General features: G+C 39.3%; 1 protein-coding gene and 1 long non-coding RNA gene across 6 annotated transcripts in view; one reads left to right on the forward strand and one right to left on the reverse strand.

Moving 5' to 3' along the window:
- NUCB2 (nucleobindin 2) overlaps positions 1-4900 on the reverse strand; it is a 45175-nt gene extending 40275 nt beyond the window's left edge. For 2 of the 5 annotated variants that reach the window (XM_060157772.1, XM_060157773.1), the window contains exon 1: positions 4021-4094. The gene's annotated coding sequence lies outside the window, so the exon portion shown is untranslated. Of the gene's footprint in view, positions 1-4020; positions 4096-4771 lie in introns of those variants that run through there. The other 3 variants (XM_060157774.1, XM_060157771.1, XM_060157770.1) reach the window with 3 other exon arrangements.
- Positions 4901-5067: 167 nt separating this feature from the next.
- LOC132525234 (uncharacterized) lies at positions 5068-23920 on the forward strand. Its single transcript, XR_009542206.1, has 3 exons — positions 5068-5206; positions 7680-7761; positions 23739-23920. It is a non-coding gene; the product is annotated as an uncharacterized LOC132525234 (long non-coding RNA).
- The last annotated feature ends 2234 nt before the right edge of the window (positions 23921-26154 follow it).

The following is a 26154-nucleotide window of genomic DNA, read 5'->3' on the forward strand; positions in this document are numbered from 1 at the left end:
TTTTTCTTAAAATCTTTATCTGGAATCTTTTTTTAATCTTAGCACCACTTTTAAAAATTAACCTTGGCCCCAGCCTCAGACATAGTGATCAGTAATAAAGCAAAACATCTCAAAATCTTTTTTGAAATCCACTACCTAACTGTAAAATACAAGGCAGTTAGCTCATGTGCAAACTCACCAGTGAACATAATTATTTCTAAACAGTATGTAAAGAAAATAAGGAAATAAAATATCTTCAAGTTTTAAGAACACAGATTTGTTTCTTTTCATGGTACTATATTTAACATAAAATTATCTAAGCAGGAGAGTAATCATATGCATGTAATATGTCGGAAAGGCACATGATTTTTATTAACACAGCATGGTCAAAAATAAACAGCAGGGCTTCCCTGGTGGCGCAGTGGTTGAGAGTCCGCCTGCTGATGCAGGGGACACGGGTTCGTGCCCCGGTCTGGGAAGATCCCACATGCCACGGAGCGGCTGGGCCCGTGAGCCATGGCCGCTGAGCCTGCGCGTCCGGAGCCTGTGCTCCGCAATGGGAGAGGCCACAGCAGTGAGAGGCCCGCGTACCGCAAAAAATATATATATAAAAAAATAAAAATAAACAGCAGATTTAATCCTAAACACCCTCATTTACTGGCAAGCTATTTGACTCTCTGAGTCTCGATTTTCCTACCTATAAAATTGAACTAATACTTCTCCATAAGTTTTTGACTGGATGAAAATAAGAATGAATACAATGTAACTAGCACAGTACTGGCAATAGTAAATGCTCCATAAACAGTAATGCCCTTCCTGTCTTGAAAATTTAATATCTATATATTTAAATTAAATCTGTGCTGTAAACACCCAAAGTCATTGAACTTAAAAAGCAATAAACCAGTTTGACATACAACCTTAAATGTCATTTTTTGAAAGGCCATGTTAGAGCTCTCCTCTGAGCATTGCCATAGCCAAAGTCCTGATGCAGCTGTAGGCCAATGAAAAGAATACATCCAACAAAAGAAGAACACAATCTCTTCCTCCCTAGAATTAAAACAGAGCTTCTGGGCTTCCCTGGTGGCGCGGTGGTTAAGAATCCGCCTGCCAGTGCAGGGGACATAGGATCGAGCCCTAGTCCAGGAAGATCCCACATGCCGTGCAGCAACTAAGCCCATGCGCCACAACTACCAAGCCTACGCTCTAGAGCCCACGAGCCACAACTACTGAGCGCAGCATGCCGCAAGTACTGAAGCCCACGCGTCTACAGCCCATGCTCCGCAACAAGAGAAGCCACCGCAATGAGAAGCCCGCGCACCTCAACAAACAGTAGCCCCCGCTCGCCGCAACTAGAGAAGAGCCTGCGAGCAGCAGCGAAGACCCAACGCAGCCAAAATATACAACTAAATAAATAAAATTTAAAATAAAATATATATGAAAAAAAGAAACTTTCTAAAATTAAAAAATTTAAAAAAATAAAACATCAGATGTATGACCAGCTGAGCTGGACTCCAACCCTTCCCTGTATCAAGATATCAGCATAGATCTTAGTGTCTCTGCTGCTCATATCTGTAGAAAAGGACACCAATCAAGAAAACCAGTATACTGCCTTTTTTCCAACCTTAAAAGACAGTTTCAGTATTCTTTTTTTTAAATTAACCATTCTTTTAATTGAAGTATAGTTAATTTACAATGTTGTGTTACTTGCAGGTATACAGCAAAGTGATTCAGTTATATATATATTTATATTTATTCTTTTTCAGATTCTTTTCCACTATAGGTTATTACAAGATATTGAATATAGTTTCCTATGCTATACAGTAGGTCCTTGTTTATTTTATATATAGTAGTGTGTAGTAGTATGTATATGTTAATATAGTAGTATGTAGTAGTGCGTATATGTTAATCTCAAACTCCTAATTTCTCTCTCCCTCTCCCCTACAGTATCCTTGATGATAAGGCTTCTGAAAAGCAGATACTGTTGCTCATATTTTTACTCAATAAACATATGAGCAACAGTAAGAATTTTAAATTTATTAAAATTACAATGTCTTCATTATTTACACATACTGTACTTCAATAATTAAAATACAGTATGTCAAGAAGCTCTGCCAAAAACAACAAAGAAAAAACAAACAAACACAAAACTGCCAAAAATAAAAGCATGCAACTGCTATCTCATTTTCCATTAGGCTGCTTTAAATTTTTTAAATCAGAGAATGCTGGGACCAGAAATGATCTTAGAGGTTGTTCGCTTCAGACCCTACTTTTATAAAAGGTTATAAGGCACAGGGAGGTTAACCGAGTTGGCCAAGATCATTTGGCAGAGCCAGGATTGGAATCTGGCCATTTAATTCTAAGTAAATGTACTTTTTACCATATTGTGGTGGTTTTTAAAATTTTTAGATTGAAAATCATTAAAGTGATCAACACTTTTCCTTGAATGAATTATTTTAAATTGTTAGGAGCCTGTTTTTTAAAGCCTATAAACTAATTGCATGTATTAAACAGAAAAATAACAATTTCCCCTTTCTAGACCTTCAATTATTTAGAAAAAGTTAATCATCTATCATGCCAAATATAGTCAACTCAATTACAATACTTAAAAGATTATTGACTTTAAGAATTATTTTCAGTACATTTTGAAATCCTACACTTGATTCCTCCAGCTACCCAGTACTTAAAAGGGTATTTTGCACACTTCAGTCATCTAAAGGGTCCTTAGAAAGTGGAAAGGAATTTAAATATTATTCCAAATAACACAAAATTAGTTTGGTATGTCTATAGAGGTACATAACATATCCCAAAATAAAAAGACACTGGTATTGATCATGTTACTGATACTCTATATTAGTGCCCATAATCAATAACTAGTGTTTTGAAAGGTACCCTTATTGCCTTAATTGTGCATTTCATTTTAACTGGTATTTACAGAGCACAAACCAACTTGGCAAAAAGCATACTGAAAGGGTATATACAAAATGTGTGGTATGAACAATAAGTACCTCGGGAGATCATAGAAAGGTAAACACAACATGGACTTCACCCTTGCAAAATGGGTAAAACTAAAATAGAAGGAGAACAACATAGGTAACCACAAGGAGACAAATGAATTTTTCACTTATCTTGAAAAGCAGGACCAGATCATGGAGAATTTAAAGACCAAGATGAGAAACAGAAGTTCCTATGGGTTTTTTTGTTTGTTTGTTTTTTTGCTGTATGCGGGCCTCTCACTGTTGTGGCCTCTCCAGTTGCAGAGCACAGGCTCCGGACGCACAGGCTCAGCGGCCATGGCTCACGGGCCCAGCCGCTCTGCGGCATATGGGAGCTTCCCAGACCGGGTCATGAACCCGCGTCCCCTGCATCAGCAGGCGGACTCTCAACCACTGCGCCACAAGGGAAGCCCAGAAGTTCCTATGTTTACCCTAATAACAAGAGGGATATTATTTGAGATTTCATTTCTAATTCTAATTTCCATTTTTTTCTTAAAATTTTGACTCTACTAACTGAGGAAGAATTGTTGAAACATCTGTTGGTTCAACGTTTGTTGAACTTGGTTTTCAAGTTTTGTAAAACAAGAACTAACTTGTTCTCTAACTAACTAACTAACTAACTCGGCTTAAATCAGAATGAGTCTCGAGGCAATATCTATGAGGAACAAGATGCAAGAATCTGGATATTGACTGACACTATTCAACAGAGTTTACCAGGGAAGGTCTTAAGAAACAAGTAATTTAAGTAGGCTGTAAAAGAAGCTATAAGTTAATGGATCCAAATCTATTATACCACTAGTCATACTACTTTTAATGAATTCCTTAAAGCAAATATCTCATCAATTCTTTCAGTTCTTATAAGGAAAGTCCACAATATCCTTCAGACAACATTGAGTATCAGATATAATTGCATTTAACCTCCCTTCTCCCTCCTCCCCCCTTTTTTTTTTCCTCCCCCCTTTTTTAATCCAGGTAATATATAGTTTGGTGCTCATAGTCACTCATGAATTTAATAGCCTTAATAAAAGGCTTAGACGGCAGCACTTACTTATTCAATTGTGTAAATGGACATTATCCAATTTAGGAGTTTAGCGGACACTGAGACTTTCAAGAGGTTCTGTCTCCCAGAAATGAGAGTAATGGTTCAATGGTTTATGTCCATAATTTCTTTCTTGACATTATAAAATAACTGCCATCCGAGACCACTGCCAGCACCAACCACAACAATAACCACATTTTACTCAGTCACTATTTAGCAGGTGCAACAAGGAAGTACCATCCTTCTCAAACCCTGTACCATCATCTCACACCTAATGATTTGTCACTTAGGGAAAACAATACCACACCCGGCACGAACTTTCTCCTCCCCTAATGTCAGCGGTTGCCGGCTGAACAGAACCGGCAGAAGAGCAGGATTCACCGGCCTATCTTAGCTCCTGCGTCTCAGCCGGTGGTGAGCATCAGTCTCACCATGGGGCACCTCCCTCGCCCATCAACCTGCCAAGGCCGGGCTGGAGCCCAGACTGGGACTTGGACCTGCACTCATCCGCCCCCCCCCCCGCCTGCTCCTCGCCAAGAGCCTGCCACTTTCATCGACCGCAAAGAAAGCATGGGTGCCCGGCAGCGAGTGGAACGGAGAAAGAGACCTCGCGTCTCAAGCTCGAGCTGGAAGCCACTCTCCACCGTGCCCGCCCAACCGTGGAGCTCCCACCATCCTTACTGCCGGGGCAGGGTAGGCGAATACCTGAGCTTTATCTCAGGACCCACCCCAGCCTCCCGCGGTGCAGATCCTCACCCACCTCGAGACCGCCGGCCTTACGGAGCCGCGTCTCCACACGCGAAGCTCCGCCTGCTGAACGCTTGCAGCGCACGAACCTGCCTCTCCAGCCCCCAGCCGGCAGCTCTGCTCTGTACTTCTACCCACCGCGCGCTCCCGCCTCCTTGCTGCCATGGCGACCGCCCCGGGCCCCAGCAGCCGCTAATTGGTCCTACCCGAAGAGTGGAAGGTGCCGATTGGCAAGGGCGGAGACCAGGCCGCGCCGGAGGGCTTGGAGGCGGGCGGTGTGGAGAGCTAACGCGTAGGAGCCCCGGGGAGGGTGAGCCAGGAGGGACGTGGCGCTCTGCGGCGCGGGCTGAGAAGCCGCACCCCTTCCTTCTCTGGCTTTCATGGAGAGTCCTGTGGAGCAGGATTTGGGTGGGTGAGGTGCTTACCCGGGACGCGGACAAAAACCCAGGTATCTCCTCCCCTTCGGCCGCTGGTCCGCGCCGGCAGCTCCCGGACTGGTCAGAGACAGGCTATTAGGCTCGTTTTCGCCCACAGGCCTCGCTTGGGTCTAACACCCCGGGCCTCCTCCATGGCGGGAATCTTCCTCATATTTGTAACCGCACCCACTCCCGTTTTGCTGGGCCCTGGGCCACTATGGCTTGATTGCTTTTATTTCACCTTGTCTCACACCCAGCTGCGGACATCTGTCTTTTCTTCACACCCTTCTCATAGAACTGAGACATCTACTCCACAACCCTCATTTTAAAGATAGGAAAACTCAGCTTCAAAGATATTAGTGGTCGAGGGTTAGAGAAGCTGTTGGAGCCTCAAGGCTGGTTTCAAAACTTAAGTCTGCCAAATAATGGCATCTTTCTCCGAGCCTTAGTTTTCTCCCTTGTGAAAAATAGTATATACCTCAGAGTTGTTAGTGAAGATTAGATAAGATTCCAGAAAACCAGTATAGAACCTGTTGCATATATGTTAGTAATGGTAGCTTCTTTTTTATCAGGAAGTAATAGAGAATAGTAGCTGAGTCACAAATTTGGAGCCAGACTGCCTATGTCAAACCAATTCCTTGTCTCGCAGCGTTACTTAAGTGCTCTGTGCCTCACTTTCTTTGTCTGTAAAATGAGAATAATAGTACCCTCCTCCTTACAGCATAAGTTAATAGAAAAGTGACAGGCATATAGTAAGTGCTCAGTAAATGTTAGCCCTTCTCACTTTAGTGGCTGAGCTACGGCTATAATTCAGGTCTCTGGATTCCAAGACCAGCAGTCTTTACTCTTACACACCTCTCATCTGTATACTTACAACAGTGCCTGGAGGTTAAACTTTTTTGAAGGTTCAGGAGGAAACACTTGTCCATTTTCTTAAAATCTCAAACTATCTCCCTTATCATCATGAAAGTCCTAGAATGTTATGACTCTGCCTTCACTGAGGGTTTAATAGCAGAGACAAATGTGAGGAAAATAATCATATTCGGTTCTGATGGAGAGATTGAAAAGTGAAAACACTAGAGAAAGAAAGTATATTCAAGAGGTTATGGTATAGGAGGACTAAATTTCTATTTGAAAAACATGCGAAATACTAATACGGGGGTATTGGTTATGTACCATTAGTAAGCAATGTTACTGTTAGGTCAGGAGACAATACCACATCCCATCACTGTGGAAAACACTAAACTGTAAATACATCAAAGGCAGGAGCTATCTTCCACATTTTTATTACCCACTATCTACCAAAGGGCCAAGCACACTGTGCCTGATCTAGGCCCTAAAAATTGGGATAAACCCTTTAAGGGGAGACCCTGAAAGATCTTGTAATAATCTATCTAGATTATTTATCTAGATAAATATTATTTATTACTATTATCTAGTAATCCAGTGGAGAAGAAGAATGGAAAATGAGAAATTGGATTAGTCCAACAACACAATGAAAAGAAAAAAATAACACTAGCTTGGTGGCTGAGATGCTGGCAATATTCTCAGCAATATTCTGGGGTGAAAGAAGAAGAAAACAAGAAAGACAGGAAAACAAAGATGAAACAGCAAGACTCAGGATTAGGAGAGATCACTGAGGAAGGTATTTCAGAATGTCATGTGCCTGTAAAGCAGGCAACAGCATCTCTTATACTAGTAAAGACTATCTTGTGGTAGAGAAAAATAGGAATGTTGATAGTGAGCCCTGGAACTATGAGCTCATGTGAGGGACTTATAAGGAAATGTTATTACTTAAGAGGTAAAACCCCAAACTTGGAGAGGGAAAAAACAAGACTTTGGAGCCAGACCTGGGTCCCAGCCCTGCCTGGATTAAAAACTCAGTTCTGTCTTTATTAGTAGAGTATCTTCTGGCAAGTTACTTAACCTCTCTCCATAGCATAGCTTCCTCACCTATAACATGGAGGCAATAATAGTTCCCACCTCATAGACTTGTGAGGATTGAATGTGTTTATATTTGTAAAGCAGAGCAGTGCCTGGCACATAGTAAGTGCTATATTAATGTCTGATACAATATTAGTCTCAGTTTCTCCATCTGTAACCTGGGAGCATAATATTGAACTTACGGTAAGGGTTCAAAGGATGTATGTAAACTGTTAGAGAAGAGATGCTCAATAAATATTATTTCTCTGCCCCCTCCACCCCTGCAAGCCCCCAGCCTGTTACCTCTGAACTCCTCTCTGATTAACACTGCCACTGCCATCAAGGGGCTATTGCTCAACCTGGTCTAAGCAAGGATAAAATATCTTTGCTTGATTTTTCTTGGCTCAGAGGAAAAGCTCAAAATGAGTTTACTGGAGGCCAGGAGAAAATAAAAGGGAAACAACTCCAGAGAACCAGCTGATGTGCAGCCTGCCCCATACCTTGGTCTTCCAGGAAAAAAAAAAAAGGTGTCAGGGAGATTCTGGCTTTTTAACACTTCAATTTTCTCCTTCTCACTTCTAGGATCCCACAGGACATCACTTGGCCAAGTTCTTCACTGTGTTCAGAATGGGGGAGAGGGAGGCAGGAGTACTTACAAGAGACAGTAAGTAATCAGAAAGAGGAAAACCACAGTACACTGTACATGGGCACCAAGACGTAACAGTTTTATTACGATCTAGGTCAGTGGTCAGCAAACTAGGCCCTTGGGCCAAATCACCCAACTGCCTGTTTTTGTAAATAGTTTTATTGGAACACAGCCATTCTCAACAGCCACGCTCATTTGCCTATGTATTGTCTCTGATTGCTTTTGAATTACAAGGGCAAGGTTGAGTGGTTGTAATGGAGAATCTATGGCCCTCAAAGCCAAATATATTTACTACCTGACTCTTTACAAAAAAAAAATTGCTAACCTTTGATCTTGATAATTCACCCAGAATCATTTGTCAATATCCCGACTGCAAAAATGTTCACCTTCGTCAAATCCCCTAATCCATTGCTTCTCAAACTTTAATGTGCATACAGATTACCTGGGGGGTCTTATTAAAATGCAGATTCTGATTCAGTAGATCTACAATGAGGCCTGAGATTCGCATTTCTAACAAACACTAGGGTGATACCCTAGTGTTGCAATACTAGCAGTACTAGCAATACTAGTATTGCTAGTCCCTAGATCAAACTTCATCCCATCAGCCTGCATTTCTAACAAACACTAGAGTGATACCCTAGTGTTGCAATACTAGCAATACTAGCAATACTAGCAGTATTGCTAGTTCCTAGATCAAACTTCATCACATCAGCCTTTTTTTTCTTTATTTTATTGAGATATAATTGACATATATCATTTATATTAGTTTCAAGTATACAACATAATGTTTCAATATTACATATTCAATATGTATATATTGCAAAATGATCACCACAATATGTCTAGTTAATGTCTATCACCACACATAGATACAATTGTTTTTTCTTGTGCTGAGACTTAAGATTTACTCTCTTTAGCAACTTTCAAATGTGAAATACAGTATTTCACACTACATAAAGGACCAGCTGTATAGCACAGGGAACTCTACTCAATACTCTGTAAGGACCTATATGGGAAAAGAATCTAAAAAAGATGGATATATGTATATGTATAACTGATTCACTTTGCTGTACACGTAAAACTAACACAACATTGTAAATCAACTATACTCCAATAAAAATTAAAGTAAAAACCTAATTAAACTTAAAAGCTTTTGCACAGCAAAGGAAACCATAAGACAACCATTAGAATAGGAGAAAATAATTGCAAGCAAAGCAACCTACAAGGGATGAACCTCCAAAATATACAAACATCACATGCAGCTCAATATCAAAAAAACAAACAACCCAATCAAAAAAAATGGGCAGAAGATCTCAATAGACGTTTCTCCAAAGAAAACATACAAATGGTTAAAAAGCACGTGAAAAGATGCTTCAACATCACAAGTTATTAGAGAAATGCAAATCAGAACTACAATGAGGTATCACTCACACTGGTCAGAATGGCCACCATCAAAAAAATCTACAAATGATAAATGCTGGAGAGGGTGTGGAGAAAAGGGAACCCTCCTACACTGCTGGTGGGAATGTAAACCAGTATAACCACTATGGAGAATAGTATGGAGGTTCCTTAAAAAACTAAAAGTAGAGCTACCATATGATCCAGCAATCCCACTCCTTGGCATATATCCAGAGAAAACCATAATTCGAAAAGATACATGCACCCCAGTGTTCATTGCAGCACTATTTACAATAACCAGGACATGGAAGCAACCTAAATGTCCGTCAACAGAGGAATGGATAAAGAAGATGTGGTACATATATACAATGGAATGTTACTCAGCCATAAAAAAGAACGAAATAATGCCACTTGCAGCAATATGGATGGACCTAGAGATTGTCATACTAAGTGAAGTAAGTCAGATGGAGAAAGACAAACATCATATGATATCACTTATATGTGGAATCTAAAAAAAGGGTACAAATGAACTTATCTACAAAACAGAAATAGAGTTACAGGTGTAGAAAATAAACTTACGGTTACCAGGGTATAAGGGGGGGAAGGGATAAATTGGAAGATTGGGATTGACATAAACACACTACTATATATAAAATAGATAACTAATAAGAACCTACTGTATAGCACAGGGAACTCTACTCAATACTCTGTAATGGCCTACATGGGAAGAAATCTAAAAAAGACTGGATACATGTATATGTATAACAGATTCACTTTGCTGTACATGTGAAACTAACACAACATTGTAAATCAACTATACCACAATTTAAAAATTGTTTTAATTAAATTAAAATATAATAAACCATATAGTCACCATGCTGTACTTTACATCCCTAGGATCATTTATTTTATAATTGGAAGTTTGTACCTTTTGACCACCTTCACCCATTTCACCCACTGTCCACCCACTGCCTCTGGCAACCACCAATCTGTTCTCTGTATCTATGAGTTCATGTTTTTATTTTTGTTTTTTAGATTCCATATATAGTGAGATCACATGGTATTTGTCTTTCTCTGACTTATTTCACTTAGCATAATGCCATCAGCATTCATCCGTGTTGTCACAAATGGCAGGACTTTCTTCTTTTTCTAATGGCTAAATAATATTCATATATATATATATATATATATATGTGCCAAGAGTGCAAAGTCTTTCAAGGAGAGAGACAGGTCAGCAGCAAAGAATGCTGCTGAGCAGTTGAATAAGATGAGGACAGAAAAGTGTCCACTCAAAGGAGAGCTTAATACTGTAAAAGCCATCTCAGAGGAGTGGTGGAGATTCCATCTTGCGTATGCATATATATATATATATAATTATATATATATTATGAAAATGTGATATAGATATATATCACATTTTCATTATCCATTCATTCACTGATGGACACTTAGGTTGCTTCTATGTCATGGTTATTGTAAATAATGCTGCAGTGAACACAGGGATGCAGGTATCTTTTCAAGTTAGGATTTTCATTTCCTTTGGATAAATATCCAGCAGTGGAATTGCTGGATCATATGGTAATTCTATTTTTAATTTTTTGAGGAAACTCCATACCGTGTTCCATAGTGGCTGTATGAACTTACATTCCCACCAATGGTGCACTAGGGTTCCCTTTTTTCCACATCCATATCAACACATTTCTTTTTTATTTTTTATTGAAGTACAGTTGATTTACAATGTTGGGTTAATTTCTGCTGTACAGCAAAGTGAGTCAGTTACCCATACATATACATTCTTTTATGTATATATATATATATATATCCTTTTCCATTATGGTTTATCATAGGATACTGAACCAACACTTATTTCTTGTCTTTTTGGTAACAGCCATACTCACAGGTGTGAAGTGATATCTTATTATGGTTTTGATTTGCATTTCCCTGAAGATTAGTGATGTTGAGCACCTTTTCATGTACCTGTTGGCCATTTGAATATCTTCTTTGGAAAAAATGTTTATTCCAGTCCTTTGCCCATTTTTAAATTGGATTATTTGGTTTTTTATTATTGAGTTGTATGAGTTCTTTTTATTTTTGGATATTAACCCCTTATCAGATATAGGATTGGCAAATATTTTCCCCCATTCCATAGGTTGCCTTTTCATTTTGTTGATGTTTTACTTTGCAGTGCAAAAGCTTTTTAATTTGATGTAGTCCCTCTTGTTTATTTTTGCTTTTATTACCTTTGCTTTTGGTTTCAAATCCAAAAAATCATCAACAAGATTGATGTTCAGGAACTTACCACCTATGTTGAAGTTCTTCTAGGAGTTTTATGGTTTCAGGTCTTATATTCATGTCTTTAATCCATTTTGAGTTGAATCCACAAACCACCATGATTCTGTAACCATTTGCTCTTTTTTCCCTCTGTAACAACAAAAGGCAATCCCTTTACCTGTACTCTGAATCCTGTTCCCCTCCCTCAGTTCTCAAGGGCTTCATTTCTCACTTGGTTATTCCCTTTCTTTCTTTTTTCATTAATCTTCCGTACCTGTTGAATCACACTGTAGGCATACAAACATGCTCTAGGAGTGTTTTTCATCTTTAGAAATTCCTTCCTTATGGATATATAAAAAGATATGATAGGGACGTCCGTGGCAGTCCTTGCCTTCCAACGCAGGCGGTGTGGGTTCGATCCCTGGTCAGGGAGCTAAGATCCCATATGCCTCACGGCCAAAACACCAAAACATAAAACAGAAGCAATATTGCAACAAATTCAATAAAGACTTTAAAAATAGTCCACATAAAAAAAAATATATATATGATAAAGCAAGCATAGTAAAATGTTAATGATAGAACTTAGTGAGATTTACTGTGATATTCTTTCAACTTCTTGCATGTTTAAAACTTTGATAATAAAATATTTGAAATAAAATCCTTCCCTTGACCCCAAATCATCCTCCATCTTGTTTCTCTGCTTATTGTTTATTCAAATTCCTTTAAAAATTTCCTTTCTCTGCTTGCTCCCCTCCCTTTACTCTCAGCTTGTGCCCATCTGGCTTCCATCTCCACCACTCCTCTGAGATGGCTCTTACAGTATTAAGCTCTCCTTTGAGTGGACACTTTTCTGTCCTCATCATATTCAACTGCTCAGCAACATTCTTTGCTGCTGACCTGCCTCTCTCCTTGAAACACTCTGCACTCTTGGCATCTGACACCACTCACTTCTAGTCTTCCTTCTACCTTTCTAGGTACTCTTTTTTTGGTCTCCTTTGCCAGCTTCTTCTCCATTACCCAACTTCTAAGAGTTGGAATGTCCCAAGGCTTGGTTCTGGGACCACTTCTCTGTCTACAGCCAATTTTTCCACCCAGGCTCTATTGGCATTTTATGTTGGACACTTCTTCACTGAGTAGAATTTCCCATGTATTTCAGGATGTTTTAGACTCCTAGACCCTACCCACTAAATGCCAGTAGTGTCCCCCTTGTCCCCTTAGTCAGTGTGACGACCCAAATTGCCTCCAGACAGTCCCTAGAGAAGTGATATTTCTCAGGGTTAAAAACCATTTTGTCTCTTAGTAGGTGATGCCAGCCAATCTGTGACCTTAAATATCATATAAATGCTAATTCTCAAATATTTCAGGCCCAAACATCTCTTGTGAACTCGCTACCAACTATGCACCTGACATTTCCATTTGAATGGTCTATTATAGAAGCTCAATAAATATTTGATGAATGAATGATCTAATTAACTGTCTTAGCCCCGCTCCTATCGAAAACTGAATTCTTGATCTTTTCCTACCTGTTGTTCCCTGTGGTGGACATGGAGATGTGCTTACTTACATCCCCCTTCAAGGAAGGACTGCCTGCCCAGCTGTGAGGAATGTGGTTAACTGACAGATTCCAGCTCTTACCTGTTTCAGGGTCCACCTCACCTTTAGAGCCAGTTACACTCTTCTTGGGGTATAACTAATGGCATACTGTTCTTGGGGAGGCTCCCAGCCAATGAATGAGCAAGGTGGTAGTACAAGGACCTAGTCCAACACAGAACTCTACTAACTAGCAGTCTGTGCTCTGGTACTCCCCACTGGGCTGGCAGAGACTTTGTCAGGTTTGCATCATGCTTGCAACCTCTCTCTATACAACTATGCTTCTGCCTCTTTTCCTTTTACAAGTGTTATTCCCTGAGAAACTTTTTGCACACCTAACTCTGTGTCAGCATCTGCTTCCCAGAGAACCTATTAGCACTCTATCTTTTTCATTTCAGTAAATGGAATGCACCTGTTGTTCAAGCCAAACCCTATGAGTCATTCCTGATTCTTAATGTTCCTTCATATTACATATCTAATTCATCAGCAAGTTCTGTTGACTCTACTCCGAAATACATAATCTACTTCTCTCTCTGCTGCTACCAACCCAGTCCAAGTCATCATTTCTCACTGGAATACTGCAGATAGCCTCTAAAGTAGTGTCCTACACCCACTCTGATCACCTATATTCCATTCTCCACACAGCAGTTGGGGTGATCTTTAAAACATAGCACTGCTCTACTTGAAAACAATGGCTTCTATTCCAAACTCCTTGCTGTATCTATCAAGCTCCTTCTTAAGGTCTCCTAGCTCTCCATTCAACCTTATTTCTCACTACCATCCTTCTCAATCACTATACTCTAGCCATGTTGATTTTTTGTTTGATTTTTGAATTTTATTTATTTTTTATACAGCAGGCTCCTATTACTTATCGATTTTATACATATTAGTATATATATGTCAATCCCAATCTCCCAATTCATCCCACCACCACACCCCCACCCCACTTTCCCTCGGTGTCCATATGTTTGTTCTCTACATCTGTGTCTATTATTTCTGCCTTGCAAACTGATCATCTGCACCATTTTTCTAGATTCCACATATATGTGTTAATATATGATAATTGTTTTTCTTTCTGACATACTTCACTCTGTGTGACAGTCTCTAGGTCCATCCACGACTCTACAAATGACCTGATTTCGTTCCTTTTATGGCTGAGTAATATTCCATTGTATGTATGTACCACATCTTCTTTATCCATTTGTCTGTCAGTGGGCATTTAAGTTGCTTTCATGATCTGGCTATTGTAAATAGTGAGGCAATGAACATTCGGGTGCATGTGTCTTTTTGAGTTACGGTTTTCTCTGGGTATATGCCCAGTAGTGGGATTGCTGGATCATATGGTAATTCTATTTTTAGTTTTTTAAGGAACCTCCATACTGTTCTCCATAGTGGCTGTATCAGTTTACATTCCCACCAACAGTACAGGAGGGTTCCCTTTTCTCCACACCCTCCCCAGCATTTGTTGTTTGTAGATTTTCTGATAATGCCCATTCTAACTGGTGTGAGGTGATACCTCATTGTCGTTTTGATTTGCATTTCTCTAATAATTAATGATGTTGAGCAGCTTTTCATGTGCTTCTTGGCCATCTGTATGTCTTCTTTGGAGAAACGTCTATTTAGGTCTTCTGCCCATTTTTGAATTGGGTTGTTTGTTTTTTTAATATTGAGCCAAATGAGCTGTTTATATATTTTCGAGATTAATCCTTTGTCCGTCGATTCGTTTGCAAATATTTTCTCCCATTCTGAGGGTTATCTTTTCATCTTGTTTATAGTTTCCTTTGCTGTGAAAAAGCTTTTAAGTTTCATTAGGTCCCATTTGTTTATTTTTGTTTTTATTTCCATTACTAGCAGGTGGGTGAAAAAAGATCTTGCTGTGATTTATGTCAAAGAGTGTTCTTCCTATGCTTTCCTTTAAGAGTTTTATAGTGTCCTGTCTTACATTTAGGTCTTTAATCCATTTTGAGTTTATTTTTGTGTATGGTGTTAGGGAATGTTCTAATTTCATTCTTTTACATGTAGCTATCCAGTTTTCCCAGTACTACTTATTAAGAGACTGTCTTTTCTCCATTGTATATCCTTGCCTCCTTTGTCATAGATTAGTTGACCATAGGTACGTGGGTTTATCTCTGGGCTTTCTATCCTGTTCCATTCATCTATATTTCTGTTTTTGTGTCAGTACCATATTGTCTTGATTACTGTAACTTTGTAGTATAGTTTGAAGTCAGAGAGCCTGATTCCTCCAGCTCCGTTTTTTTCCCTCAAGATTGCTTTGGCTATTAGGGGTCTTTTGTGTCTCCATACAAATTTTAAGATTTTTTGTCCTAGTTCTGTAAAAATTGCCATTGGTAATTTGATATGGATTGCATTGAATCTGTAGATTGCTTTGGGTAGTATAGTCATTTTCACAGTATTGATTCTTCCAATCCAAGAACATGGTATATCTCTCCATCTGTTTGTGTCATCTTTGATTTATTTCATCAGTGTCTTCTGGTTTTCTGAGTACAGGTCTTTTACCTCCTTAGGTAGGTTTATTCCTAGGTATTTTATTCTTTTTGTTGCAATGGTGAATGGGATTGTTTCCTTAATTTCTCTTTCTGATCTTTCGTTCTTAGTGTATAGGAATGCAAGAGACTTCTGTGCATTAATTTTGTATCCTGCAACTTTACCAAATTCATTGATTAGCTCTAGTAGTTTTCTGGTGGCATCTTTAGGATTTTCTGTGTATAGTATCATGCCATCTGCAAACAGTGACAGTTTTATGTCTTCTTTTCCAATTTGTATTCCTTTTATTTCTTTTTCTTCTCTGATTGCCATGACTAGGACTTCCAAAACTATGTTTCATAATAGTGGTGAGAGTGGACATCCTTGTCTTGTTCCTAATCTTAGAGGAAATGCTCTCAGATTTTCACCATTGAGAATGATGTTTGCTGTGGGTTTGTCATATATGGCCTTTATTATGTTGAGTTAGGTTCCTTTAATGCCCACTTTCTGGAGAGTTTTTATCATAAATGGGTGTTGAATTTTGTCAAAAGCTTTTTCTGCATCTATTGAGATGATCATATGGTTTTTATACTTCAATATGCTAATATGGTGTATCACATTGATTGACTTGCATATAGTGAAGAATACTTGCATCCCTGGGATAAATCCCACTTGATCATGGTGTATGATCCTTTTAATGTGTTGTTGGATTCTGTTTGCTAGTATTTTGCTGAGGATTTTTGCATCTATAGTAATCAGTGATATTGATCTGTAATTTTCTTTTTTTGTAATATCTTTGTCTGGTTTGGGTATCAGGGTGATGGTGGTCTTGGACTTTTGTTTTTTGGAAGATCTTTAATCACACTTTCAATTTCATTACTTGTGATTAGTCTGTTCATATTTTCTGTTTCTTCCTGGTTCAGTCTTGCAAGGTTATACCTTTCTAAGAATTTGTCCGTTTCTTCCTAGTTGTCCATTTTATTGGCATAGATTTGCTTGTAGTAGTCTCTTATGATGCTTTGTATTTCTGCAGTGTCCATTGTAACTTCTTTTTCATTTCTAATCTTATTGATTTGAGTCCTCTCCCTCTCTTTCTTGATGAGTCTGGCTAAAGGGTTATCAGTTTGTTTATCTTCTCAAAGAACCAGCTTTTAGTTTTATTGATCTTTGCTATTGTTTTCTTTGTTTCTATTTCATTTATTTCTGCTCTGATCTTTATGATTTCTTTCCTTCTACTAACTTTGGGTTTTGTTTGTTCTTCTTTCTCTAGTTCCTTTAGGTGTAAGGTTAGATTGTTTATTTGAGATTTTTCTTATTTCTTGAAGTAGGCTTGCATTGCTATAAACTTCCCTCTTAGAACTGCTTTTGCTGCATCCCATAGGTTTTGGATCATCGCGTTTTTGTTGTCATTTGTCTCTAGGTGTTGTTTGATTTCCTCTTTGATTTCTTCAGTGATCTCTTGGTTATTAAGTAGTGTATTTTTTAGCCTCATGTGTTTGTGTTTTTTACGTTGTTTGCCCTGTAGTTTATTTCTAATCTCATAGCGCTGTGGTCAGAAAAGATGCTTGATATGATTTCAATTTTCTTAAATTTTCTGAGGCTTGATTTGTGACCCAATATATGATCTATCCTGGAGAATGTTCCATGTGCACTTGAGAAGAAAATGTAATCTGCTGGTTTTGGATGGAATGTCCTATAAATATCAATTAAATCTATCTATTGTGTCATTTAAAGCTTGTTTTTCCTTATTAATTTTCAGTCTGGATGATATGTCCATTGGTGTAGGTGAGGTGTTAAAGTCCCCCACTATTATTGTGTTACTGTCGATTTCCTCTTTTAGGGCTGTTAGCAGTTGCCTTATGTATTGAGGTGCTCCTATGTTGGGTGCATATATATTTATAATTGTTATATCTTCTTCTTGGATTGATCCTTTGATCATTATGTAGTGTCCTTCTTTTTCTCTTGTAATAGTCTTTATTTTAACGTCTATTTTATCTGATATGTGTATTGCTACTCCAGGTTTCTTTTGATTTCCATTTGCATGGAATATCATTTTCCATTCCCTCACTTTCAGTCTGTATGTGTCCCTAGTTCTGAAGTGGGTCTCTTGTAGACACCACATATATGGGTCTTGTTTTTGTATCCATTCAGTGAGCCTGTGTCTTTTGGTTGGAGCATTTAATCCATTCACATTTAAGGTGATTATCAATATGTATGTTCCTATTACCATTTTCTTAATTGGTTTTTTTTTTTTTGTAGGTCCTTTTCTTCTCTTGTGTTTCCCACTTAGAGAAGTTCCCTTAGCATTTGTTGTAGAGGTGGTTTGGTGGTCCTGAATTCTCTTAGCTTTTGCTTGTCTGTAAAGCTTTTGATTTCTCCATCGAATCTGAATGAGTTCCTTGCCAGGTAGAGTAATCTTGGTTGTAGTTTCTTCCCTTTCATCACTTTAAGTATATCATGCCACTCCCTTCTGGCTTGTAGAGTTTCTGCTGAGAAATCAGCCTTTAACCTTATGGAAGTTCCCTTGTATGTTATTTGTCATTTTTCCCTTGTTGCTTTCAATAATTTTCTTTGTCCTTAATTTTTGTCAGTTTGATTACTATGTGTCTCAGCGTGTTTCTCCTTGGGTTTATCTTGCCTGGGACTCTGTGCTTCCTTAACTTGAGTGGCTATTTCCTTTCCCATGTTAGGGAAGTTTTTGACTGTCATCTCTTCAAATATTTTCTCAGTCCTTTCTCTCTCTTTTCTTCTTCTAGGACCCCTATAATGTGAATATTGTTGCGTTTAATGTTGTCCCAGAGGTCTCAGACTGTTTTCATTTCTTTTCATTCTTTTTTCTTTATTCTGTTCCACGGCAGTGAATTCCATCACTCTGTCTTCCAGGTCACTTATCCTTTCTTCTGCCGCAGTTATTCTGATATTGATTCCTTCCAGTGTATTTTTCATTTCAGTTATTGTATTGTTAATGTCTGTTTGTTCTTTAATTCTTCTAGGTGTTTGTTCTTTAATTCTTCTAGGTCTTTGTTAAACATTCCTTGCATCATCTCAATCTTTGTCTCCATTCTTTTTCCAAGGACCTGGATCATCTTCACTATCATTATTCTGAATTCTTTTTCTGGGTGGTTGCCTATCTCCACTTCATTTAGTTGTTTTTCTGGGGTTTTATCTTGTTCCTTCATCTGGTACATAGTCCTCTGCCTTTTCATTTTTTCTGTCTTTCTGTGGATGTGGTTTTTGTTCCACAGGTTGCAGACTTGTAGTTCTTTTTGCTTCTGCTCTAGCCATGTTGATTTTTTATTGTTGTTGTTCTTAGAAACCATTCCCAGCTAAGGCCTTTGCTCAAGTATACCCCCTTTGGTAGACCACTATTTCCCCTACATTTTACATGGCCGGATCCCTCTTCACTTGTACTCAGCTTGCCATTGCCTCAGAAAAACCCACTCTGACTACTCAACCTAAAGGAATTTTCCTCTCCTCCTTCCCATTATTCTCCATAATAATATGTATATATACATTTACATATATGTGAAATTCATTTACATATATAGGTATACATATATATGCACTTCTTTCCTTAATTGTTTTTTGTCTGTCTCTTTCACTAGACCAGAAGATCCATGAGAGTATAGACCATATTTGATTTGTTTTTCACCATTTACCCAGAGCCTAGCACAGTGTCTGATACATATAGTAGGCAGTCAGTACATATTTGTTGAATGAATGAGTGAATGAAAGGACAATCACCTAATTATCTTAGGTATTCATGTTGTTGGGGATGTTTTTTCTCAGTATTTTGACAAAGGGATTTGATTCTTGTTTTTATCTTTTTTTTCCTTTATAAGGAGAATGGAAATTGTGTCCTCTGCCTGCTGATATTAGTGATCATCGCATAGGAGACAAATATTAATAAGAGTAAATCAATAGACAGTAAAAACAATATCTAGATCCATGTTACAATGACAATAATTTAAAGAGTCCCATACTTTAAAAATTAGACTATCTCTACCCAAAAAGTTTTATAGCATCCTAAGAATGATAATTTTACTCCCACTTAGGAATCCTAAAAAAAAAAAAAAGAAGAAACTAGAAACAAAGTAGTATGAAGTATGTGTTCCATAGATTACAAGAATTTAGTGAGAAAAAAATTCAGTCATGCTGCCGTAAGGAATGTTATCAAATAAATATTGTGTGCTACATTCATAATTTTTTTTTCTGTTCAGCAAAAAACCTTATAATGTGCAATGACTGTAGTTATATAAATCTTATTCCCAATCACTAGATTTTCACTTTATGAAGTTAAAAAAAAGATAACCTCTCACTCCCCCTAAAGAATAAACAGTATATCCAGAAAGCAGAATCTCTTTAGAGATCTCCTGTAAAACTTCACTATGATAGATGTTTGCCTGAAATACTTGGAAAACTGAATTTATACTTTTTACTCACTCTAATGAGATCTAAATCACAGTATTTACACATCCTTCTCTAACTTTTATGATCTTCTTTTTTTTTAGAGAGATGTTTATTCAAGGCCTTTGCCCATTTTATTTTATTTTATTATTTATTTATTTATTTATTTTTGGCTCTGTTGGGTCTTTGTTGCTGCGCGCGGGCTTTCTCTAGTTGTGGTGAGCAGGGGCTACTCTTTGTTGCGGTGTGTGGGCTTCTCATTGTCATGGCTTCTCTTGTTGCGGAGCACGGGCTCTAGGCGCGCGGGCTTCAGTAGTTGTGAAACCCGGGCTCAGTAGTTGTGGCTCACGGGCTCTAGAGCGGAGGCTCAGTAGTTGTGGCACACAGGCTTAGTTGCTCCGCAGCATGTGGGATCCTCCCAAACCAGGGCTCGAACCCATGTCCCCTGCATTGGCAGGCAGACTCTTAACCACTGCGCCACCAGGGAAGTCCCTATGATCCTTTTAATGTAGAAATTTTCTTATGACATCATGAAGTTTCCCAAGCAACCTCATGCTTTTGTGATGCCATACAGATTTTATCTTCCCACTTCCCATCCTATGTTGCAGTCCTGAATGAGGTTAATACATGATATCATGGGGCATGATACAAAGAAATAGGCAAATGATTGCAATGGTATGGAGGCATGGGTTGTCATTCCAAGGTGGTAGGGCAATTCATGAGGTCATAAAGGGTAGGGTGTGGCCAGGGAAATTCAAGAATGGAGGGGAAGATTGTTGGTATAGTTCACGTTATCACAAGAGAGGTTTTAAGCATAAAACTTGATGCTTAAAGGAATGGGCAAACTGCAATTACTAGAGGGTGGTACAAAATAGTTCTTCACAAGAGAAAGAGGTTGAGTCCTTATTTGGGAATCCAGTAATGTCAGGAGATGGAACAGTCCTTCATTCCTTTAAGTATGATATCATAGAAAACTAAAAAAGTTAACCAACTGGTGCCCAGGGGTAGAATCAGACCCATAGACATGTTGTTTGACCTGCTTATAGGGTTGGGGTTTTTTCCAACTAGTTACCAAGTCACAAGTTCCCATAATAAAAATCAGGATTTCTGGCTTCTCTCTTGAAAATATTGGAGTTCTGACAGTCCTTAGCCTGTATTCCTACATGGCAACAACTGGCTGGAGCAAAGTAACAGCTTCCCTCTTTGGACAAGGCAGATACTTATTAGTTTACAATCCCACTTAGCCAGCTTTACTCATATTATCCACCTAGCACTTGTAGGCTTTTAAGTTTGTGACACTAGTTTGGGGAATTCCATATAACAAAGAGGTGAGTCAATGTTGTAGGAGGGGAAGGTAATCTATGACATAAGGTATAGAGACCTTGGAAAATTCATTGTGGCAAGAGTAGAAGCAGCAGGATGTTTATATCCTGCCCTTTTAATCCCAATAATATTCTTTCTGATCCTGCCACTCTGACCTCAGAGGATTTTGCCTCCATTATGCAGTCTATGTATTAATCAAGGAATTAAACTGGATCGATGGAATTTAATTCATAAGATACTTTCCTCCCAAATTCACTAATGTTGACATAATTTTTATTATATATTTGTATATTGTCGAGTGTCCTTTGTGTCAAACATCCATGGGTCAAGTTTAGAACAAATCTCATTATCCCTAAGTGGTATAAACCATCATGTCTCCAAAGAATAAGACATTCCATAGCATCACCAACTGTTTGTCCTTGGGGCATCCTATTCTCCTCACTGCCTGCATGCCTTGGCACAGACTGCTTCTTTTCTTGTAATGTTTTTCTCTCTCACTAAAATAGTCATTTTTCAAAGAACAGTAGAGAAATCACTTTCTCTAACTATACCTTCCTAGCATTAAAAAAAAAAACTCTGGGACTTTGGGGTGGTGCAGCAGTTAAGACTCCATGCTTCCAATGAAGGGGGATCACGGGTTCAATCCCTGGTCGGGGAATTAAGATCCCACATGCCGCATGGCGTGGCCAAAAAAAAAAAGAAAGAAAAGAAACAACTCGTTTATTAGGCTCTCATAGAATTTTGAAGATACCTTTATTAAAGAACTTATACCTTTATTTTAGAACTGCAGTAGTTTTTTTTAATTTATTAATCTCCTTGGGTAGAATTAAAGACGGTGACTTACTTAAAGGCAGTATTTTTGTTTCTCCAGGGCCTAGCAATCTAAAGATATTTAATAAATGTGTTGAATGAATGGTCATAAGCAAGTATAGAAATCTACTAGGTCAAAAGGTTATGGGGGGGACTTCCCTGGTGGCGCAGTGGTTAAGACTCCGTGCGCCCAATGCAGGAGGCCCGGGTTCGATCCCTGGTCAGGGAACTAGATCCCACATGCGTGCTGCAACTAAGAGTTCTCATGCCACAACTAAGGAGCCAGCGAGCCGCAACTAAGAAGCCTGCCTGCCGCAACTAAGAAGACTGTCTGCCACGACTAAGACCTGGTGCAACCAAATAAGTAAATAATCATTTCTTAAAAATTGCCATAAGGGGATTAAGCAGAATATGATGTCATGAGAAAAATCTGTGAAAATTTATCTGATGACACTAGTCTGGAAGTGTTGACCACAACAGGAAGAGGAGCTGGACCCTGCATTTACACCACTAGGGTGATTGATGCAAGCCTCTCTGGAATCCTCCCATGCCCAGATAAGCGTGAACACTTACCACAGTGCCTGAAGCCTAGTAGGCCTGCACTAAAGCCTTGTTGAATAAATTAATGAATGAATGAGTCTGGGAATGAGCTAGCATATTTTGGGTTCTGGGCCATCAGAAACCAGGCCTTGGCCCTAATCTGGGTTGTTTGGTTTCTACGTCAAGGTGGACTGGCACATAACTATGTTCTGAGTTGGACTGATCTCTTAGCTGAGGACATGTTTGTCTATCTGTGTCGACACAACTCTGGGTACAACATTATACTGCGATGGTACTGGCTGGGATTCTGGCTGGATTGTAAACTGGTTTCTGAACTGACATGCTAGGATTGGCCAGTGCTTGCTTTGGCAGCACATACACTGAAATAGGATTGGTCAGCAGGTCTAATCTTGGATATGGGTTCCAGTTTAGGCTATGGATCAGTCTGGCACTTCCCTTGGCAATGGAATTAGCCCATAACTGAAATCACGAACTAAATAACAGGTGTGAGTTGATATCTCATTGTGGTTTTGATTTGCATTTCTCTGATGATTAATAACATTGAGCACCTTTTCACGTACCTGTTGGTCATTTGTATGTTTTCTTTGGAGAAATATCTATTCAGAACCTTTGCCCATTATTTTATTGAAGTATGGTTGATTTACAATGTTGTATTAATTTCTGCTGTACAGCAAAGTGACAGTTATACATATATATACATTCTTTTCTGTATTCTTTTCCATTATGGTTTATCACAGGATATTGAATACAGTTCCGTATGCTGTACAGTAGGACCTTGTTTTTTATCCATTCTATACATAATAGTTTGCCCCTTTGCCCATTTTTTAATTGGGTTATTTGGTTTTTTGCTATTGAGTTTGATGCGTTCCTTATATTTTTTCAATATTAACCCCTTATCAGATATATGATTTGCAAACATTTTCTCCTACTCCATAGGTTGCCTTTTCATTTTGTTGATGGTTTTGTTTTCTGTGCAGAAGCTTTTTAGTTTGATGTAGTCCCACTTGTTTACTTTTGTGCTTATTGCCTTTGCATTTGGTGTTAAATCCAAAATATCTGTAAGCAAGTTTTAAACTCTAGTTTGTTAGTTTGCTTTTTGCCATGGAGCAAGTTAGTAATTCTGTTTTTGTTTTTGTTTTTGTTTTTTGCAGTACGCGGGCCTCTCACTGTTGTGGCCTCTCCCATTGCGGAGCACAGGCTCCGGACGCGCACGCTCAGCGACCATGGCTCACGGGCCCAGCCGCTCCGCGGCATGTGGGATCTTCCCGGACCGGGGCATGAACCCGTGTCTCCTGCATCGGCAGGCGGACTCTCAACCACTGCGCCACCAGGGAAGCCCAAGTTAGTAATTCTGAAACTACCTTTTGTGCATTCTAAGACAGAGAAACTTAGTAAACATATGTGAATAATTTCTAGATTTCTCACTGTCAGAAATGAGTTCAAATATGGAAAGGAAGAAGGCTAGAATGAACCCTATGGTAATAGAGTGAAATTGAGGGAATCGGAATAAACTCAGGGTTCTATACAAATAGATGAATGGATGGCTGATTGGTAGTTAGTTCATTTCCTGGGTCCTCTGAAAAGCAGACATCAAGACAGGATTAAATGTGCAAGGAATTTATTAAGGGAAATGTCTTTGAGAGAGAAAATGGGTAGGGAGCCAGAGAAGGCTGGGAGATCTGTCAGACTGCAGTACAGCTCTGACCCTGAGTGAAGGAGAGAAGGAAGGAAGGAAGGGAGGAAAGAAGGGAAGAAGGGAGGAAAGAAGGGAAGAAGGAAGGAGAGAAGGAAAGGAGAGAGGGAGGGAGGGAAGGAGAAAGGAAGGACAGGAGGGAGGGAGGGAGGGAGGGATAAAGGGAGGAAGAGAGGAAGGGGGGAATGCTTAGACAGCCATGCAGTTCTAAGAAAACTTTTCCAGGCCATCAGGTAGCCTTCCAGCTGAAGTCTCCATAAGAAGAGCAACAGGTCTCCCAGGAAGGGGCCTACCTTAGTATCCTTGCTGTGCTCAGTCACTGGCTAGGGAAGCATGGCCTTGGCACAAACATAAGGATGAATTTCCAAGCACAACAGCAGAGGCCTACAGTCAGTTATGGTCCCTGGAGTCAGAGACCTGAGAGCTCATAGCTGCCATAGTCCACCTATTGTGCCATGCAGACCTACTTCTCTGTACTGTACAGGGAGCACCTCCTCCATGCTGCCCATGGGCCTCTCTTTCTGAGGGGAAACTTGCTTCCTGAGGGAGGTGTGTTGGAAGAACTACAGCATCTATTGCTGCATTTGATCTGAAGGCTTCATTTAGTACTCATCCTCTCCTTCCTCCACTATGCATTCTTTTTTTTTTTTTTTTTTTTTGCGGTAAGCGGGCCTCTCACTGTTGTGGCCTCTCCCGTTGTGGAGCACAGGCTCTGGACGCGCAGGCCCAGCGGCCATGGCTCACGGGCCCAGCCGCTCCGTGGCATGTGGGATATTCCGGACCGGGGCACGAACCCGTGTCCCCTGCATCGGCAGGCGGACTCTCAACCACTGCGCCACCAGGGAAGCCCATATGCATTCTTTTTTTAAAAAAAAAAAAATCTTTATTGTAGTATAATTGCTTCACAATACTATATTAGTTTCTGTTGTACACCAAAGTGAATCAGCCATATGCACACATATGTCCCCATATCCCCTCCCTCTTGAGCTTCCCTCGCATCCTCCCTATCCCCCCTCTGTAGGTCATTGCAAAGCACCGAACTTATCTCCCTGTGCTATACTGCTGCTTCCCACTAGCTATTTTACATTCAGTAGTGTATATATGTCGATGCTAGTCTCACTTTGCCCCAGCTTCCCCCTCTCCTAACCATGTCCTCAAGTCCATTCTCTTCGTCTACGTCTTTATTCCTGCCCTGCCACTAGGTTCATCAGTACCATTTTTTTTTTTAGATCCCATTTATATGTGTTAGCATACAGTATTTGTTTTTCTCTTTCTGACTTACTTCACTCTGTACGACCATCTCTAGGTCCATCCACCTCACTACAGATAACTCAATTTTGTTTCTTTTTATGGCTGAGTAATATTCCATTGTATATATGCCACATCTTTATCCATTCATCTGTCGATGGACATTTAGGTTGGTTCCATGTCCTGGCTACTGTAACTAGTGCTGCAATGACATTGTGGTACATGTCTCTTTTTGAATTGTGGTTTTCTCAGGGTATATGCCCAGTAGTGGGATTGCTGGGTCATATGGTAGTTCTACTTTGAGTTTTTTAAGGAACCTCCATACTGTTCTCCATAGTGGCTGTATCAGTTTACATTCCCACCACCAGTGCAGGAGGGTTCCCTTTTCACCACACCCTTTCCAGCATTTATTGTTTCTAGATTTTTTGATGATGGCCATTCTGACCAGTGTGAGGTGATACCTCACTGTAGTTTTGATTTGCATTTCTCTAATAATTAGTGATGCTGAGCATCTTTTCATATGCCTCTTGGCCATCTGTATGTCTTCTTTGGTGAAATGTCTATTTAGGTCTTCTGCCTATTTTTTAATTGAATTGTTTGTTTTTTTGATATTGAGCTCCATGAGC

This window comes from Lagenorhynchus albirostris, chromosome 9, assembly GCF_949774975.1.
Source record: "Lagenorhynchus albirostris chromosome 9, mLagAlb1.1, whole genome shotgun sequence".
Taxonomy (NCBI): domain Eukaryota; kingdom Metazoa; phylum Chordata; class Mammalia; order Artiodactyla; family Delphinidae; genus Lagenorhynchus; species Lagenorhynchus albirostris.